This window comes from Hibiscus syriacus, unplaced genomic scaffold (assembly GCF_006381635.1).
Source record: "Hibiscus syriacus cultivar Baekdansim isolate YM2019G1 unplaced genomic scaffold, ASM638163v2 tig00110637_pilon, whole genome shotgun sequence".
NCBI classification, from domain to species: Eukaryota; Viridiplantae; Streptophyta; class Magnoliopsida; order Malvales; family Malvaceae; genus Hibiscus; species Hibiscus syriacus.
This window is the reverse complement of record NW_024062808.1, coordinates 1798045-1816751: the sequence shown is the minus strand read 5'-3', so window position 1 is coordinate 1816751 and position 18707 is coordinate 1798045. Positions and strand designations below refer to the sequence as shown.

At 37.0% G+C, this 18707-nt stretch overlaps 1 pseudogene; it reads left to right on the top strand.

The window, feature by feature from the left end:
• Window positions 1–149: 149 nt before the first annotated feature.
• LOC120136751 lies at window positions 150–1808 on the top strand (annotated as a pseudogene).
• Window positions 1809–18707: the final 16899 nt, after the last annotated feature.

Here is an 18707-nt window from a genome sequence, read left to right as displayed (position 1 = left end):
TTTCAATTTAATTTACAGTTAACGAAAAGGCTTGAGAACCCAGACAAGACAACAGACAAGTGCTTGATTAACTAAGATTATCTCGTTCTATTTGTATGCTTTAAAAGTTAAATATTTAAAATTATCTTCTTTAAAAGAGAAATTTCCATGTGCTATTTCAAATCATGAAGGGTGTGTCTCAAAAACAAAATGGGGTTCCTCTAAAGTTCTCGGATTTGCTCGAGTTGTCGGCTTAGAATGATCTGAACGGCTTCAAATTTGCTGTTGAAGAAGGGGTCGTGACATTAATGTGTCATTCTTGTGGCATGGAAGGAAAATAGGTTCAAAGAAGAGGGGTTTGAAGAAAGAACACCCCTTTTGATTGCTTCAATCTTCGGATGCAAGGATGTGGTGAATTATATCGTTGAAAGTGGTTGTGTTGACGTTAACAAGGCTTGTTGTTCCGATAGGGTCAGGGCTCTCCATTGTGCTGCTGCTGGCGGTTCCTCTTGTTCTCCTGAGGTTGTTAGAATCTTACTTGATGCTTCCGCAGATATGAATTTAGTTGATGCCAATGGAAATCAGCCAGGTGACTTAATGCTCCAGCTTGTTGCAAGTCAGATTTTAGCTCCAGAAAGAAGATATTGGAGGGTTTGTTGAAAGGAAGTATTGGTATTGGCGAAAGAGATGGTTTGCATGATCAAGTAACGACTGAGATGGAAGGGATAGAGCAGCAAGCCGATCCAACTCCCCTAGTTTGGAAAATTGAAAATGAGAAGAAAGATTACCCATACAATCTCACTCTTCCCGACATCAAGAACGGGATATATGGGACAGATGAGTTTAGGATGTATGCCTTCAAGGTCCAGCCTTGCTCAAGTGCTTACACTCATGATTGGACTGAATGTCCATTTGTTCACCCGGGGGAGACTCCAAGGAGGCGTGATCCTAGAAGAGATCTTTATAGTTGTGTCCCTTGTCCCGAATTCCGTAAGGGGTCGTGCAAGAATGGCGATAACTGTGAGTATGCACATGGTATTTTCGAGTCTTGGCTTCATCCCGCACAATATCGAACTTGTCTATGCAAGGATGAGACTAATTGCACTAGGAGGGTTTGTTTCTTTGCTCACAAGCCAGAGGAGCTCCGTCTCTTATATTCTTCGACGGGTTCAGCCTTGCCTTCACCTACATCCTATGCGGTTAGTCTTGATCGTGATTCAATAAGCCTACTTGCTCCTGCCTCTCCATCTGTTATAAAACCTTCAACACCGACACCACCCTTGACTCCTACTGGAATCTCTTCTATCGGTGTAGGGATGTGGCTGAACCAGTCTAACAACATACCTCTTACCTTGCAACTTCCGAGTAGTAGTAGGTTGAAAGCTGCACGACGTGCTCGAGGTAAGGATTTAAACATAGAAATGCTTAACTTAGTCATCAGAGCCTCAAACAGCAGCAACAACTAATTGATGAGATAACTGATATTCCCTCCCCGACCGAATAGGTATGGAGAGATGAAGTCGACTAACATCGAAGATATTTTTGGATATCTTAGTACTAGTACCAAGTCCTCATTGCAAGGGATCTCACTCGAGGCTACTTCTCTTCAACGACAATCACCGATCGGAGTTCAAGTACGTCGAATATTAATCACCAACTCCACTCTATTTACCCAACGAACCGAGCATCCTCCCCAGTTATGACACCTCCAACCTTTGAGGTTTAACAGTCGAGAACAACAGCATCATCAGTTTCAAATTCACTGTATACGACTCTATGGAATGAAATGGAGAATTCATCGCGCAACACCAAAGAACTAAGAATCACATAAATGAGTGATCTTACAAGACAAAATGATATGTGCATGACAAAAGGCGAGACTTGATCAAATAAAACAGAATTTCTTTACTTCACACTATAAAACAAGATCCAATAAAATTGCACATGAGCAAAAACAAAGGCACATAAACATCTCGAATCGAATCATTCGTATTAACCTATAGATGCAATGTGATAGATATGGACGAACGTTTGATTTTATGTTCAATAGAAAATACATAAATATATATATATATATATATATATATGAACATTTTAAATTTTTAAGGACTAATCACCCCATTCGACCCCACCTAAGTCCATCTATGGTGACAGATATAGTTCTCGAAGGGAACATCTCTGACAGATAAGTGTAAAAAGACCTAAAACTTCATTATAATTCGAGCATTCTAAAAATCCTATCATTTTGATCATTTTTGACTACAAAATCAACCAATTTTTGTCATCGTTTCTTAGAATCGTATTTTTTTGTTTCAGAAATGGGTGAGAGATAGTCTCCCATTAAAAAGAAATTTTTAGGTATTCGACCTACCTAACCCAAAGGTCGATGGTGACTCACTCTATCCAATTTAATCCAAAATCACCAATTTTTCCAAATTAAATCGTAACTGTTTTTTAAAATAATATTTAATTGTTTCACCTAAAAAAATGATTATGACAGCTTGGCGACTCCACTGGGGAATTTGTTTTAGAAAGTCAGGCTGTAAGTTGCTTACCCATTTTCGTTGTGGTGGAGATTATGAGTTCGAGTCTTTAGTTAACTTATGATCCATTTATTGAAGTTTTTAATTGCTTCAAGGACAATTTTTGCTTTCAGTTCTGTCCAAGTTTTGTTGAGAGTTTTTATTTGTTCGTCTTTTGAGTCTAAGGTAGGTACGCTCCTCCTCACAAAAATCACGTGCATTTATATAATATAAGCTCTAGACCCTAGGTTCGATCCAAGTAAGTCAGGGTGAATGCTTTACTCTCATAAGAATTTATTTTTCGTATGAGTTTTAACAAATAACTCATGTGATACATACTTTATACTTTTGTAGGGATCTATTCCTTGTATGGGTATAAGGCAGTGAATCCCCTCAAATTGAACTCATTCCGTTTGAAACATGTAATAGGTGAGGATCGAGGGTTTGACAGCCCAAGGGGGCACCGACATCAAGGACAATTCAAGTACCCTTTCCTGATATAGTTGAAACCATGCATATAGAGAACCTTAGAACTGTCGCCCTAGGTAGAAGCATGTCAAACCTCTGTCCATTAGTAGGTACCCAAAATAGGCATACACGAAGGAGGATAGAGAGCTTGGGTAAGATCATTTTGATGAATTTTATTCGGGTAGATAACATAGAAATAGATTCAAGTTATTTATTTTTTTTATTTTGAATTTATTCACTTGTTTTGACTAATTGTTTTGTTTGTTTTGTTTTGCTATTTTTTTCTTCATACTGCATATACATATCATTCGAAAAGGCGGTTGATCTGTGAGTATCGATAAAGTGGAAAGACTTTCATGATGGAAAGGAGTTTCCTAAACAACGAAGTGAATCCGACAGATGTAAGGAATTGTCTGAAACGAAGCAGAAAGATCAAGGAGATAGCCTTCCAAGGAACTACTTGTCAGAACTATCTGATTATACACCGACCTCCTTAAAATAGAATAAACTTTAGGGATTGAAGACGATTTGGGAAAGTTGGAATTTGGCTGAGAGACAAGCTTTTCAATAAATTTATGGGGACATATTTCATCTGATATATGTCAAGGTAGACTCTGTCCTCATTCAAAGTATGATACAGTTTTGGAATCTGGCTTATAGTTGCTTTACCTTTAATCGAGAGGACATGACTCCGACCCTTGAGGAATACAACTTTTTGCTGAATTTTTCAAGTGTTAAAGTGAACCAAATCTACTCTCGGTCAATAAGAGGGCCTTCGTTTAAATAAAAGCTCGCAAAAATCTCAGGCACGAGCGATAAATGGATAAATGATCGTTTGCAACGAAAGGGAGAAAGCGAGGGAGTACCATGGTCCACTTACAAAATATAGCTGAAGAACACGTAGATGAAAATGTACGGAGAGATGTATTTGTTTTGGGAATATATGGTTTGATAATTTTTCCAAAGTGCTTTGGGATTGTCGAGCTGGCCGTAGTTGACTTGGTTGAGAAGTTAAAAAGAGAAATAAATCTGGTACATGCGATTCTTGTTGAAACTTCCGATCTTTGAATATCTGTAGAAGGTTGGGTGGAGGTCGTCGTCATGCTGCCAGTCGTCGTCGTCGTCGGTGGCCGATGACCACCAAATTTCAAAGGGAAGTCCGTCTTGACCTCCCCATCTCCGATCCGGGGTCAGTTTTGCGATAATCGGCCCCAAACTCCCCAAATCTAGCTAAAAATATTCGGTCTTCTTCACCCCGATCCGCCATTGTTTACAATTGGATCGAGCCCAAACCGAAGTATGTTGGTCGAAGGTAATATTTCGCTCGTTCATATTTTATTGTATTTTTTATATTTCAAATGCTAAAAAATCAAAACATGAAGAAATGTTTACCTTCAATATTCTGCCTTTTTATTTCTTTACTATTTCGTTCGAAATCCCTTTGAACTCTCCCTTATTACAGATATGATTCAGGTTTATATACCCTTACAAATTACATTAAAAATACCCCCACTTGTTTGTTATTGGACCACTTTTGCTAGTGGTGGTGGTAGGTATGAGCTACTTGGTTAGTGTAGAAAAAATGATAGTGGAAAATGATTTGTCAACACATTTTGGTGGAAAAGGTAGTAGTGAAAAAATTAGTTGTCAACAGCTGCCCCTCTTTTCCCATTCTTGTGTCAACAAGAATAGGGCAAAGACGAAGAGACAATGTATTTTTCGTCCGGTCAACTTCATGGTTTGAAATATGATAAGGGATCTGTTCTGCTGTCACTCAGGGAATATTAGATATGAGGATGTGGATCCATTCCATTGTCACCCAAGAAATATTGAATCGAGGCAGACTTGTTCCATTGTCACTTATGGAATATCAAATCTTGAAAGAGAGAGATCTGTTAAAAAACAGTTAAAGGAAGTGATGTGCCCGATTTCATTGCAAGTAGGGCTTCTGAAGAGTATGAACCACTGAACTTCGATTTTTCAGACGAAGATTTAATGGTTATTTCAATTGAGGAGGCAATTTCCTCTACTAATAAATAGTGGAAGATGAATTTCGATGGTGCCTCGAATGCCTTGGGGGCATGAGATTGGGGTAATTCTCGTCTCACCTGGTGGAAAACACTATCATTTCACCAGCCGATTGAATTTTGATTGCACAAATAACATGGCCGAGTATGAAGCATGTATTCTGGGTCTTTGAGCTGCCATTGAGCGTAAAGTGAAAACACTCAAAGTATACGGGGATTCAGCACGGGTAATTTATCAACTCAGAGGTGAATGGGAAACAAAGGATATGAAGTTGGTGGAATACCGTAAGTTGGTCCTATAGCTCATTAAAGAATTTGAGAGAGTGACATTCCTTTACCTCCCTAGAGAAGAAAATCAAATGGCAGATGCTCTGGCCACTTTGGCAGCAACCTACAAAGTCGATGAATATTCAAGCAATATGTCTATTACGATGCAAGCTTACGGGTATCCAGCCTATTGCTATAGCATATAAGAGGAAAAGGATAGAAATCTCTGGTATTACGACATCCTGCAATATAATAAATATCAAAGCTACCCTGAGCATGCTACTGAGAATGACAAAAGAACTATTCGAAAAATGGATGTCGGATATGTGCTTGATGGTGATATCTTGTACAAGAAGTCATGATCAAGTCTTGTTGTGATGTGTGGATGCCAAATAAGCCAGAATCATTGAAGACATGAAGAAGTATGCAGTACCCATGCTAATAGACATGCAATGGCTAAACAAATAATGAGATTTGGATATTATTGGTCAACCCTGGGAATCGATTGTATCAATTTCGTCAAAAAATGTCACAAATGCCAGATTTATGGAGATAAGCTCCACACCCCCTCCTCATCCATTGCACGTAATGACTGCTTCATGGCCATTCTCTATGTGGGGCATAGATGTCATTAGGCAGATTTCACCCAAAGCTTCTAATGGCCATCGTTTCATATTCGTGGCAATAGACTACTTCACTAAGTGGGTAGAAGCGGCCTCCTATGCAAATGTCACTCAGTCAACAGTTTGCAAGTTCTTGAAGAGAAATTATTTGTCGGTATGGGCTACCAGAAAAGATCGTCACCGATAATGCCTTGAATTTAAACAATAAGATGATGGAGTCAGTATGTAAACAGTTCCAAATTAAACATCATAATTCCACCACTTATCGCCCAAAGATGAATGGAGCGGTAGAGGCAGCCAATAAGAATATCAAGAGGTCATACAGAAAATGACTGAGACTTATAGAGACTGGTATAAGAAGCTACCATTCGCTCTGTTTGCCTATCGAACTTCAGTGAGGACGTCTACTGGGGCAACTTTGTTTTCTTTAGCTTATAGAATAGAGGTTGTGTTACCCATCGAGGTTGAGATTCCGTCATTACGAGTGTTGTCCGAGGTTAAGCTAGATGAAGCAGAATGGGTGCAAGCTAGGTATGACCAGCTGAATCTGATTAAGGAAAAAAGATTAAAAGTTATATGCCACAAGCAAATGTACCAGAAACGTATGATAAGGGCACATAGCAAAAAGGTTTGCCCACGAGAGTTTCAGGAGGAAGATCTGGTACTGAGGAAGATTTTTCCAAATAAGAAAGATTTTCGAGGTATGTCAAATTGGGAAGGACCTTATGTGGTAAAGAATGCCTTTTTTGGAGGAGCTTTGATCCTCACCGAGATGGATGGACCAGAGCTACCTAACACTGAGAATACTGACACAATCAAGAAGTACTTCGCCTTAAAACAAAAAAGAAAAGAGAAAGAAAATGAAAAAGATTAAAAAAGATAAAAAAGAAAAGAAAATAAAAGAAAAGAAAAGAATAAACAAAAATAAGGGTTCAAGATAAAACCCGTAAATGACGTCTTGGAACCAGAGAAGGTCTCGTGTTGAAAACCCACAAAAGCGTCTTGAGAATTGTGTGAATTCAGAATTTGTGCATGGTGGAGTCTCTGAATTAGTTTTGAAGACTTGAAATGGTAGTCAGGGTTAGGGTTGTAAATCGAAAAGCTTGGGTAACAAGAAAGTAAACGAGATTCAAACACTGGCTTATGGCATCCAACAGTCAGGAATTTAGCAGTACATGGGAAACTTCACACCCTTACGCATTACCATAATCCTCAAGATCCCCTTGACAGAAGCTACACTCGAGTCCTCTTACGGCGTGCCATTTCAAAAAATTTCGTACTATTGATATATGAAGACGTCTACTATATTTTTTTTATTATTCCAGTTAAAAGTTTGTCATGTATTCACCCAAAAACTCTTTATTTATAAATAAAAAGATGTTTTTAACCGCGTTGCAAGTATCCTGATTAAAAAAAACATGTAGATTAACTAGGGAAACATGAGATCATTGTGCATTATTGTATAAAAAGTTTTGGAAAATGCAGATATTTCGAAGCCGAAAATGGTTTTAGCATAAGGCTTACGCAATGTCAGACCACAAGAAGTTAAAGCCTTGGGATACACGCGAATGCTCAATAATGTGGGATAACCCAAGAGGTTTTGTCACTGATTAAATAACGGGTCATGAGAAGCACATGGGTTCAAAGAGTAAAGAGAATCAGAGTCAGGCTTAACTAAAGAGTGTCCAACCAGGGTTGTCGATCGAGATGAACTGTTGTTGATTTTTCGTGCCCAAATCAGACTGAAGTACAAGGCCGTTAAAAAAAGAAAATTCTCATTTGAAAAGAAAATGCCCTCAAAATAATTGCATTATTGCACACATTTTAGGTATAAATAGGGTCATGACATAAAATGCATAATAATGAGTGATTGCAGGTTCTCTTAAAAGAACGGACAGAGATGTAAAGACCCAACATAAAAATAACCAATTCAGATTTCCATGTTTGGTCGTAACAAGATAAGCTTCCGCAAGAGAAATATCTTCCAAAAATTATCATACCGAGACTTTCAGGTATGAAGTTTTTGAATCCTCAAACACATACTTACAAACGTTAATGTTTAATTTTCAGGTTCGATCCCAATTCATTGGATCAACTCCCTCAAATCTGATATTCCCTTTCAAAGAAGCGGAACAGATTTCTTTCTTCCAAGATTTGATATTCCCTGAGTGACAACGTAACAAGTCTACCTCGATTCAATGGATCAATTTTCCCAGATCTGATATTCCCTTTCAAAGAAGCGGAACAGATCTATCTATTCCAAGATTTGATATTTCCTGTGTGACAGCAGAACAAGTCTACCTCGATTCAATGGATCAATTTTCTCAGATCTGATATTCCCTTTCAAAGAAGCGAAACAGATCCCCCTCTTCCAATATTTGATATTTCCTGAGTGACAGCAGAACAAGTTTACCCTGATTCAATGGATCAACTTTCCCAGATCTGATATCCCCTTAGAAGAAGCGGAACAAATCCATATCTTCCAAGATTTGATATTCCTTGAGTGACAGCAGAACAAGTCTACCCCGATTCAATAGATCAATTTTCCCATATATGATATTCCCTTAGAAGAAGCGGAACAGATCCCTCTAAAGATTTGATATTCCATAAGTGATAATGGAACAAGTCTGCCTCGATTCAATATTTTTTGGGTGACAGTGGAATGGATCCACACCCTCAGATCTGATATTCTCTAAGTGACAGTGGAACAGATCCCTTATCATATTTCAAACCATGAAGTTGATCGGACGAAAAATGCATTGTGTCTTCGTCTTTGCCCTATTCTTGTTGACACAAGAATGGACAAAGAGGGGCAGCTGTCGACAACTAATTTTTCCATTACTACCTTCTCCACCAAAATGTGTTGACAAATCATTTTCCACTATCATTTTTTCTATACTAACCAAGTAGCTCATACTTGCCACCACCACTAGCAAAAGTGGTCTAATAACAAACAAGTGGGGGATATTTTTAATGTAATTTGTAAGGGTATATAAACCTGAATCATATCTGTAATAAGGGGCGAGTTCGGAGGGATTTCGAACGAAATAGTAAAGAAATAAAAAGATGGAATATTGAAGGTAAACATTTTATTCGTGTTTAATTTTTTAGCATTTGAAATATAAAAAATATAATAAAATAACGAACGAGCGAAAGATTACCTTCGGTCATTGTCGTTCACTGTGTTGGAGGGCTCTGTTCGAAGATCTCACCGTTGGGAATGAAGAGGAGACCGTGTAGACCAACATACTTCGGTTTGGGCTCGATCCAACGGTGGACGACGACGAATCGGGTGAAGAAGGCCAAATAGTTTTAATTAGATTTGGGGAGCTTGGGGTCGATTTTCGCAAAATCGACCCCGGATCAGAGATGGTGAGGCCGAGACAGACCTCCTGATGAAATTTGGTGGTCATCAGCCACCGACGATAGACGAAGGTAAGCGGCCGGCCACTGGCCAAAATCCTAGAGAGAAGTTAGCTTCTAGCTTCTCTTTCTAAAAAATTAAAATAATTTAAAATTAAAAAAATTAAAAAAGAAATATGTTGGTATATATAGGCAAAGTTTCGGGGGAAACTACCCTTTGGATCCCCCTAACTTTGTCGTGCTGGCGACTCTGTTGGGGGACCATTTTTGTTATTTTTCTATTTTATATTTATGGTATATAATTTTTGGTTTAATCTCGTTTTGTCCTAGTTTAGTCGTATTTTTGCATGTTAGTCCCTATAAGGATTGTTTATGAAATTTACCCTTTTTATGCAAGATATTTATTTTTACGGATATTATATTTTTAGCCCCTATATTTTGCATGTTTATATTTTGATCACCACATATCATATTTATTTATTTATTTTAATTCGGCTATGTAGTTTTAATTTATTTTAATTTAGCCCATTTTATTTATTTATTTCTATTATTTGCAATTGTAGCCTTAGATATTGAAAATGTTTATTTTAGTCACTTGTATATTTTATTTTATTTTAATTTTGGTATGATATTTTTTTATTCATGTTTTAGTCCTAATTTTGTTTTTATTTTAAATTTTGCATGTTGTTTGCATTGTATTTCATTTTAGTCCTAATTAATTTTATATGATACCCTCATCAACATTACTTGATTCAATTCAAAATAAATTGACTAAGGGTAATATTCGAGCATTTTAATATTGTCATAAAGTGATTGTCTTAACGTATAAAAAAGTTACTTTTGATAATTTTAAAATGAAAGTCTATTCCGCTAAATGACACAAATTAAATCGAAATCATTTTTAAATTTTTGGGGATCGAGGAAAAGACCGTATTCTATTAATTAAATTCATTGAGAAAAGATTGTTAGATTAAATCTAAGGTCTTGTCTCGAGATATTTAATTAATCAAATATCTTTATTCTCGTTAAATATTGGTAAGATAAATAATATAATTGATTGCTTGATCGGTTTTTTAATTTGTTCTTTTGCATGTGTTTTCAAAGGGTTTTCAAAATAATCAAAATAATAATGTTCAATCATAAATAATTAAATATTATTATTTTCTCTCTAAAAATTATTTTAGGTGTTATTATTTTGAAATTTAGAATGAAATTTTAATATTTCTTTATTTCGATTAGAGTAAGAATCGATTGCTTCAAGGTATAATAGAGCGGTTCTTCTCGATAGGAAATAATTAAATATTATTATCTTTCATCCAAAATTTTGAAATATGTTATTTTAGGGGATCTTAAATTAAATTAGACTAAACTAGTACATTTTTTTGCAAAGATAATTAATCGACTAGGTACCGATTTAGGGCGTTGTGGGGTTGCTAATCCTTCCCCAAGTGTAACCGACTCCCGAACTTAAATTTTGGTAAAGCAGACCCCAAGTTTGTCTTTTCAATTAAAATTAATATTTTATTAAAATGGAAAATTTATTTTTGGGTGTCCAATAACACCTTAATCAAATATTGATGGTGAGTCTGCGAGCCACGTTTTATCACTAACCGATCGATACAAAAATCATTTTTGAAGCGGGACCTTCCCTTTTCTCCCCCAGAAAAAGACTGTTTTGATAGCTTGGCAGCTTTGCTTGAGACATTTTTAGAGAGTCAGGTCGATAGTCGGTTAATTAATTGTCTTTGCAAATAAAATTACAAGTTCGTTCTAATTTGGTTTTTGATCCCTTGTTTGGTTTTAAATAAGTTTTGTTTGTATTATTACTCGTAATTTGCTTAACCATTAAATAGTTATACTGATATATTTGCTAATGTTTTCAGAGTAAATAATTGTTTAGGGTCTTGAGTCTTATGTTCAGTGTTGTTTGCTTTGTTTTCGTTTTTCTTCACACACTGCACAGCTGCATTTGCATAACATGAGCTAAACCCCCGTTCTGTCCTATTTAAGTAGGAGTAAGAAGCTAATCTCTCGTGTGGTTTTCATATCCGTGTGGGATAGTGAATCGCTCCTTGGGCTCACGCCTTATGATCCCCGTGAGGTTTTCACCTCCGCGTGGACATAAGGAAGTGTGTCCCCTCACATTGAACTCAATCTGAAAGCCTATGATGGGTCAGGATTGAGGGTTCGGCAGCCCAATGGGGTACCGACAAAGGATAATTCGAGGACCTCTTACTTTAGAATCGAACCCAGCATGTAGTAAACTTAGAACCTAGATACAACCTTACCTAGACCATATGATCCTGTGAGGAGAGTTCACAAGGAAAAGCTTATTTGAGCATTCTTTAAAATAATTTTAATTTCTCGAATAAATGTATGCGAACTAGAAATCATATGGTTATGTTTAAAATCTTGGGTAAGCATGCGAACTAGACGACATGAGGTTATGATATTCTATAAACAAAGCATATGGGTAGAAATCATGTTTGGGTAGGATCTATTAAAGCATGATTGGGTAGCTAACATATGGGGTAGGTTTTATCGATAAATTGAATTATATTTATTCAATTCATTTATGATTACTGACCAATTTTCTTTCATTTTGTTTATTTTGTCCTCATTTTGCATTGCACTATTCATTTCATTAGTGTTTATCCATGATCGATGTTCATATAGAAGACTAGTAATATAAAATGAATGATTCAAAAAGAGGTAGAAAACAATGCAGACTTCTTGAGATGGTCCGAGCAGTTCTCGCTAACAAATGGAGACAGTTTATCACCAAGGTATGTATCAGAGTTGAGAGGGTATACTCACATCAATGTTTGTCAGAATGATCTGAATTGGCTGAAAGAGATTTGGGGAAAGTAGAAAGTGTCCGATAAGAAGTTGTTTTATCAACTCCATGGTGATAATTCATATCTCCTTGATGTCTGGATTGATCGGAATCTATTTAGAGCTCTGGTTCAGTTTTGGAATCTCGCTTGTAGCTCTTTTACATTTGGTCGAGTGGACCTAAACGCCTACTATAGAGGAGTACCATGCCTTGATTCGCTGTCCGAGGTTCCAGGTAGACAAAGTATACACCAAACCGCTGAATACTCATTCGTTTAAAAAGAAACTTATTCTGATGACTCGCATGAACGAAGAATGGGTTATGAGAGGCATAAAAAAGAAGGGAGATCGCGAATGCATTACTTGGACCCTTCTGAGAGAATTGATTAACCGTCATCCTGACAGAAGAAAGAAGATTGACTTCTTTACTCTAGGTATCTATGGATTGGTCATTTTCCTGAGAGTTCTCGGGCATGTTGATGTATAAGTGGTTGACCTGTTCGAAAGACTGGATAGACATGTGGATCATGTTTCATCTATCCTGGCAGAAACATTTTGTTCTCTAAGCTCTTGTCGACGAGAAGGAGAATGACGCTTCATAGGTTGTGCACCATTGTTGTTAACCTGGATCCTTAGTCATTTCAAACACATCGAGAGAGCACATGGTCGGGTCTTCTTAGAAGGTTTTTCACTGTTAAAGGATTTCATTTCTCGGGAGTGACCTGGGGGTTTCACTGAGGATAAGTGGATGGTCATTTTCAAAGACATCCAAGACAGTGATATTTTGTGACGTGCCTCATGGAACGTCTCATCAGACATATTGTATAGATATGGAGACAGAGATTGGGTTCCATTATCGTTACTGATTTCCCGACAGTTTGGGTCAAGGTAGTTTATTCCGGCAACAGGGGAGTTATCTAAGTTTGAGTTCGCATTTAGGGGAGAATTGTATAAGAATAAAGTTAAAGGGGTCGCCGATGCTTGGAGACGCACCCATCGGGTAAATCTCTTTACTTTTGATTTAAGGTTGTCTTGAGGGTACGAGGAGTGGAGAAGCAACAGAGTCAATGATAATATTCCGATAGGCAACCCATAGAATATTCAACCTATGGAAGAACGCCTCAGGGTGATCCCGTCTCTGCTCGAGCAAGTCAGGCCTGATTTTGAGGACGAAAAGAAATAGTGGAGGAAGACGCTACAAAGGTTAGAGGATGAATCATACCAGAGGAGCGTAGAAATCGACATCCAAAAGAGTCGAGCTGACCGGATCGAAAAAATAGAGAAACAACTCAGATTGGATTTCAATGATCTCCAGTTATCATACCAGCGAATGGTCAAGGATCATGTAGCTGCTAGCTCAAGTACTTCTTCTGCTGAATGGAGATAAAAAGTGGCAGGATTAAAAAGAGAAGTTGGGGAAAGTAGTGAAAACTCGAGCAGAGCAGACATTAGGCAAAGCTACTCTCGAGAGAAAAGAATGCCCTTGAACAACAACTGCAAGAGAATCAAACTCAGAATGAGAAATTGAAGAGTAGAGTCTTGAACTTAGAGACTACTTTCCGACGATATCGAAGTTGAGAAGGTAGTTCAAACCGTGTTGAAGTGGAAAGATTGACGAAGCGTGTGAATGAACTAGAGGCTTTAGTTCAAGATTTTCAAAGAAGAGCAAATGAACTTCCATTAGTCCCTTAATAAGGAAGGAGTTATACAATGGCGCTATCGTTGGGAGCAGACTCAGTGAAGAGTTAGGCAAAGGGAGGATCTCATCGCAAGATACCTATAACAGGCTCAAGGAGTGGCTCAGTATTTGGTTGACCTATCACAGGAAGCTGATGATGTGATCGAAGGGTTAGAGCTAGAGACTGAAGAAGGTCATAAAATCTTGGAGTTACTGGGACACATCCAACAATTAGGAGAGATAGCTCATATATATATGTGATCTGTTTAATCCTTGTAATCGAGCTTCGTTTCCTATATAAAAAGTTGTTCTAAGGAATCGTCCCAGAATCAACACCTTGCATTGCATTTACCTTACATTCATATTGTATCTACATCACATTTACTTTGACGAATAACATTTTAATCACATTTTCACACCTCATTAATAAAACACCAATGTTAATAAAAAGATTATGTGACAGAATACTGGACACTCACAAGCATCTGTACCACACGCGAAAAAAGGCAATGGATGACAAAATTGTCCAAATAGAGAAGGCTCAAACTGAAATGCAAGAGAATTTAAAGAAAGCACAAGAGGATATGCGCGAGCAGATGATGAAGACTCAAAACGACATGATGGAAAATCTGGTTAGTTTGCTACAAGGAGATAGTATAATCCGAGGAAAAACTCTAGTTATCGGTCATGCTATCGAGGAACCGTTATATCCCCCTAGCTTCACACCACCGCGTGTCCGTGTATAACAAGCAATGACTTTCTAACCGGAAAAAAATACAAGTGAACCTACCTGGCTCTTCTATAAACCAGCAACCAATTGAAGATGTCCCTGATTTGGATGAGGAAGACAAAAAAGAACATGATAAGGAGCTTAAAAAAGAATTGAAACAAATGAAGCATGAATTCCGAGCATTGAAAGAAGATGCTAGCTTATATGAAATTGACACCAGAGAGCTAAGTCTGGTCCATGATTTAGTGCTTCCACCGAAGTTCAAAGTTTTAGACTTCGAGAAATTTGATGGCATCAGTTGTCCTTCTGCACACCGGATGCTTGTAAGTGTTCAGTATTCTGCCACACAATCTTTTTATTAACATTGGTGTTTTATTAATGAGGTGTGAAAAATGTGATTAAAATGTTATTTGTAAAAGTAAATGTGATGTAGATGCAATATGAATGTAAGGTAAATACAATGCAAGGTGTTGATTCTGGGACGATTCCTTAGAACAACTTTTTATATAGGAAACGAAGCTCGATTACAAGGATTAAACAGATCACAGATACATCTGAGCTATCTCTCCTAATTGTTGGATGTGTCCCAGTAACTCCAAGATTTTATGACCTTCTTCAGTCTCTAGCTCTAACCCTTCGATCACATCATCAGTTTCCTGTGATAGGTCAACCAAATACTGAGCCACTCCTTGAGCCTGTTGTAGGTATCTTGCAATGAGATCCTCCCTTTGCCTAACTCTCCACTGAGTCTGCTCCCAACGATAGCGCCATTGTATAACTCCTTTTTGATATAACAAAACATTTGAATAATTTTAAGATTTTTTTAAGAAATTATTTTTGAAATCGATTTTGAAAACCTTACTCCCCCTTACTATAGCACATCGTAAATTTTCTCCCCCATTTTGTTAAATCAAAAAGACTCTATAAAACGATTTAAACAAGGTTTTTGAAAGACATTAGCCAATTGATTTAATAATTATAAGCTGCTAAGATCACAATCAAAAGAGAGATTAGCCATTAGTTTTCATAAACAATATTCATAATAAAATGTGAAATGGCATAATTGGTCATATATCTAATGATGCAAAATGAATAAAATTCATACAAAATATATATAAACTTAAGTTCAAACATCCAAGCATCCAAGCATCCAAACAAATATAAACATCCAAATCAAAAAGTTTAACAATCCATGTTTTAAAAAAAACAAGAAAACATGACAAGCAAGTCTACTCCATCGGAGGATCGGGAGGAGGAGGATAATGAGCTAGAACTTCAAGAGTCAGAGCATCCATACGATCACGCATCTCCCTCTGAAACTCAGAAATCGTAGACTCAATGGAGGCAAAACGTAGATCAAACGACTCGAGTAAAGATCGGAAATAAGGTGGCGTTTGATCATCTTGCCGAGCTGGTACTTCCTCGTCAATATCTCTCATAAGCCTTTGAAGCTCTGGATCATCATCAGCGTCAGGAGCTGGAGGAGGAGGAGGAGCACGAGAAGAACTAGGAGCAGCTCGAGAAGAACTAGCTCCCGGAGTTGGCTTATTGGGTCGAAAGACCCAAAGACCGGTTCGCTCATCCTGAAACCAATCTGCTTTCTTCAAAGATGTGAGGTTGATTTGATTTTGGAGAGGGATAGGAGTGTCGAGAGAAACGTTTAAACCAAGTTTGATAAACAGGTTACTAAGTAGACAACCGTAGGCTAAGGTTTCAACATGTTTGGAAGGGACAATATTAACAATGTCTACTAATTGGCTGAATATAATTTGTGGAAGATTTATTTTGATTTTATTTTTAATGCAGTACATCCACCACAAATCCCTATTACGAAGAGTGGAGTAACGACCAGCCGATGGTCTAAACCACCAAGAAATAATGAAGTGAAGAAAACGGTCGTGATGAGTTCGAAGAGAACTGACACTCGCATGAGGGATATAGGGATAATTCACATTCTCTTTTTCATCAAAAGCACCATTATCATCTAATCCGAAATGAGTAGCAATGGTTGCGGAATCAACCACAATGTATTATCCTAAAAGGTAGGATCTAATACCGATGGTTCCACATTGGGTTTCATTTTGAATGCATACCGCATTTGAATAAAAAATACGGACAAGTTGATGAAAAACGATGGGTTGAAGAGAAAAGAGTTTATCAAACTTCCACCTTCTAAGAATTGAGAGGTATTCAAATTCAATTTTGTTCATGGCTTGAAGCGAGGGAATACGTTCTTCCCGAATTCTATAGGATTGGAAAGACTCAATGTATCTATTATAAAGTTCGTTTCTATGACGCTCTGGCATATTGAAACAAACACTCAATAAGCCATTAGGAGCTTGAGGATCAGGATTAGGTTGAGGAGGAACGGGATTAGGATGTTGAGGAACAGGAGGACGGTTTTGGTGAGATCGACTAGAGGATGACCTAGGGCGTTTAGGATTTGACATGGTAAGGGAAATTTGAAAAGGAATATCACCTGCAATTTTAAAACACATGTATGCACAACAATTAATCCCAAAACTCAAATGAGTCCTCAATAATTCAAGGTCCTTTAACAAAGTCCTAATGGGCAAAGTTTTGAAAAACTATTTAAAATTAATATCATAATACGCATAGTTTTCATGAAACTAACATAATTGAATCAAAAGTATCATTAACTTTCGAAATAATAGTAATAATTTTTTTTTAATTCGAAATTTCCAAATAATTTTGAAAAATTATGCGTTTTTGATGAAATTCATTGTAGAAACTAGTTTAGAATCATCATATAGCCAATGCCATAATTATTTCAAACTAGAACTAATTTAAACTAGTCCTAAGTTCAAAAATTTAATGAAATAGAGTTTTTGTGAAAATACCTTGAAAAATTTGGATTGAGGGGAATGAGGAGATGTTTTGTGCGATTTAATGAGTGTAGCAGGTTTGTAGGATAAAAATCTTGAAGAATCCGATGATTTCCCGAAGGTTTTGAGCAAAATGGAGATTTAGGGTGAGAAGGGGACGAACGGTCGTGAGAAGTTTAGAGTTTAGGTTTTGAAAAATAAAGAAGATGAAGCCTTTAAAACCTAAAACCACATCGATGCATATTCAAGGATGCATCGATGCATCGATGCATTGCTAAATAATTTGGCTCTAATGGTAATGGAAACTCATATATCAAAAATTAATTATGTTCAATCAATCAAAATAATCTTCAAACTTTATTTGAACATAAAATTAATTTTCTTCACTAAGAATCACAAACTCCCCCTAACTAATAGCAAGAATGCAATCAAAAATTATTATTTATAAGCATTTTTCATTTATTCTTAAAAGTGCTAAAATTATTTTAAACACTAAGTGAAGATAGGTCAGTTAAACCTAATTCTCTCCTAAGTGTCAAAAATATTTCCTTGTCTAAGGGTTTTGTAATGATATCCGCTAATTGATGCAAAGTATCAACATATTCTAGAACTACATCTTCCTTAGTGACATGGTCTCTAATGAAGTGATGTCTTATTTCAATGTGCTTAGTTCTAGAGTGTTGGATGGGATTTTTAGTGAGACAAATAGCACTAGTATTGTCACACTTGATAGGAATGGTACCTACTTCAATTCCATAATCAAAAAGTTGTTGTTTCATCCATAAAACTTGTGCACAACAACTACCAGCTGAAATGTATTCCGCGTCAGTGGTAGATAATGCAACACAATTTTGCTTCTTTGAAAACCAAGAAATCAGCATATTTTCAAGGAATTGACAAGTACCGGAGGTGCTTTTCCTATCTAATTTGCATCCTCCATAATCCGCATCAGAAAAGGCATGCAAGCTAAAGCTAGAGTCTCTAGGATACCAAAGTCCTAAACTAGGAGTGTCCTTAAGGTATCTAAAGATTCTCTTAACAGCTAGTAAATGTGATTCCTTAGGACATGATTGAAATCTAGCACATAAGCAAACACTAAACATAATGTCCGGTCTACTTGCAGTTAGATAAAGCAAAGAGCCAATCATTGACCTATATAATTTAACATCTACACATTTACCTCCTTCATCTAAGTCAAGCTTTGTTGAAGAGCTCATTGGAGTGTCATGAGGTTTCCCATTTTCCAGTCCAAACTTCTTGAGCATATCTTTGACGTACTTAGCTTGATTAATGAAGATGCCATCTTTTCTTTGCTTGATTTGGAGTCCCAAGAAAAATGAGAGCTCCCCCATCATGCTCATCTCAAACT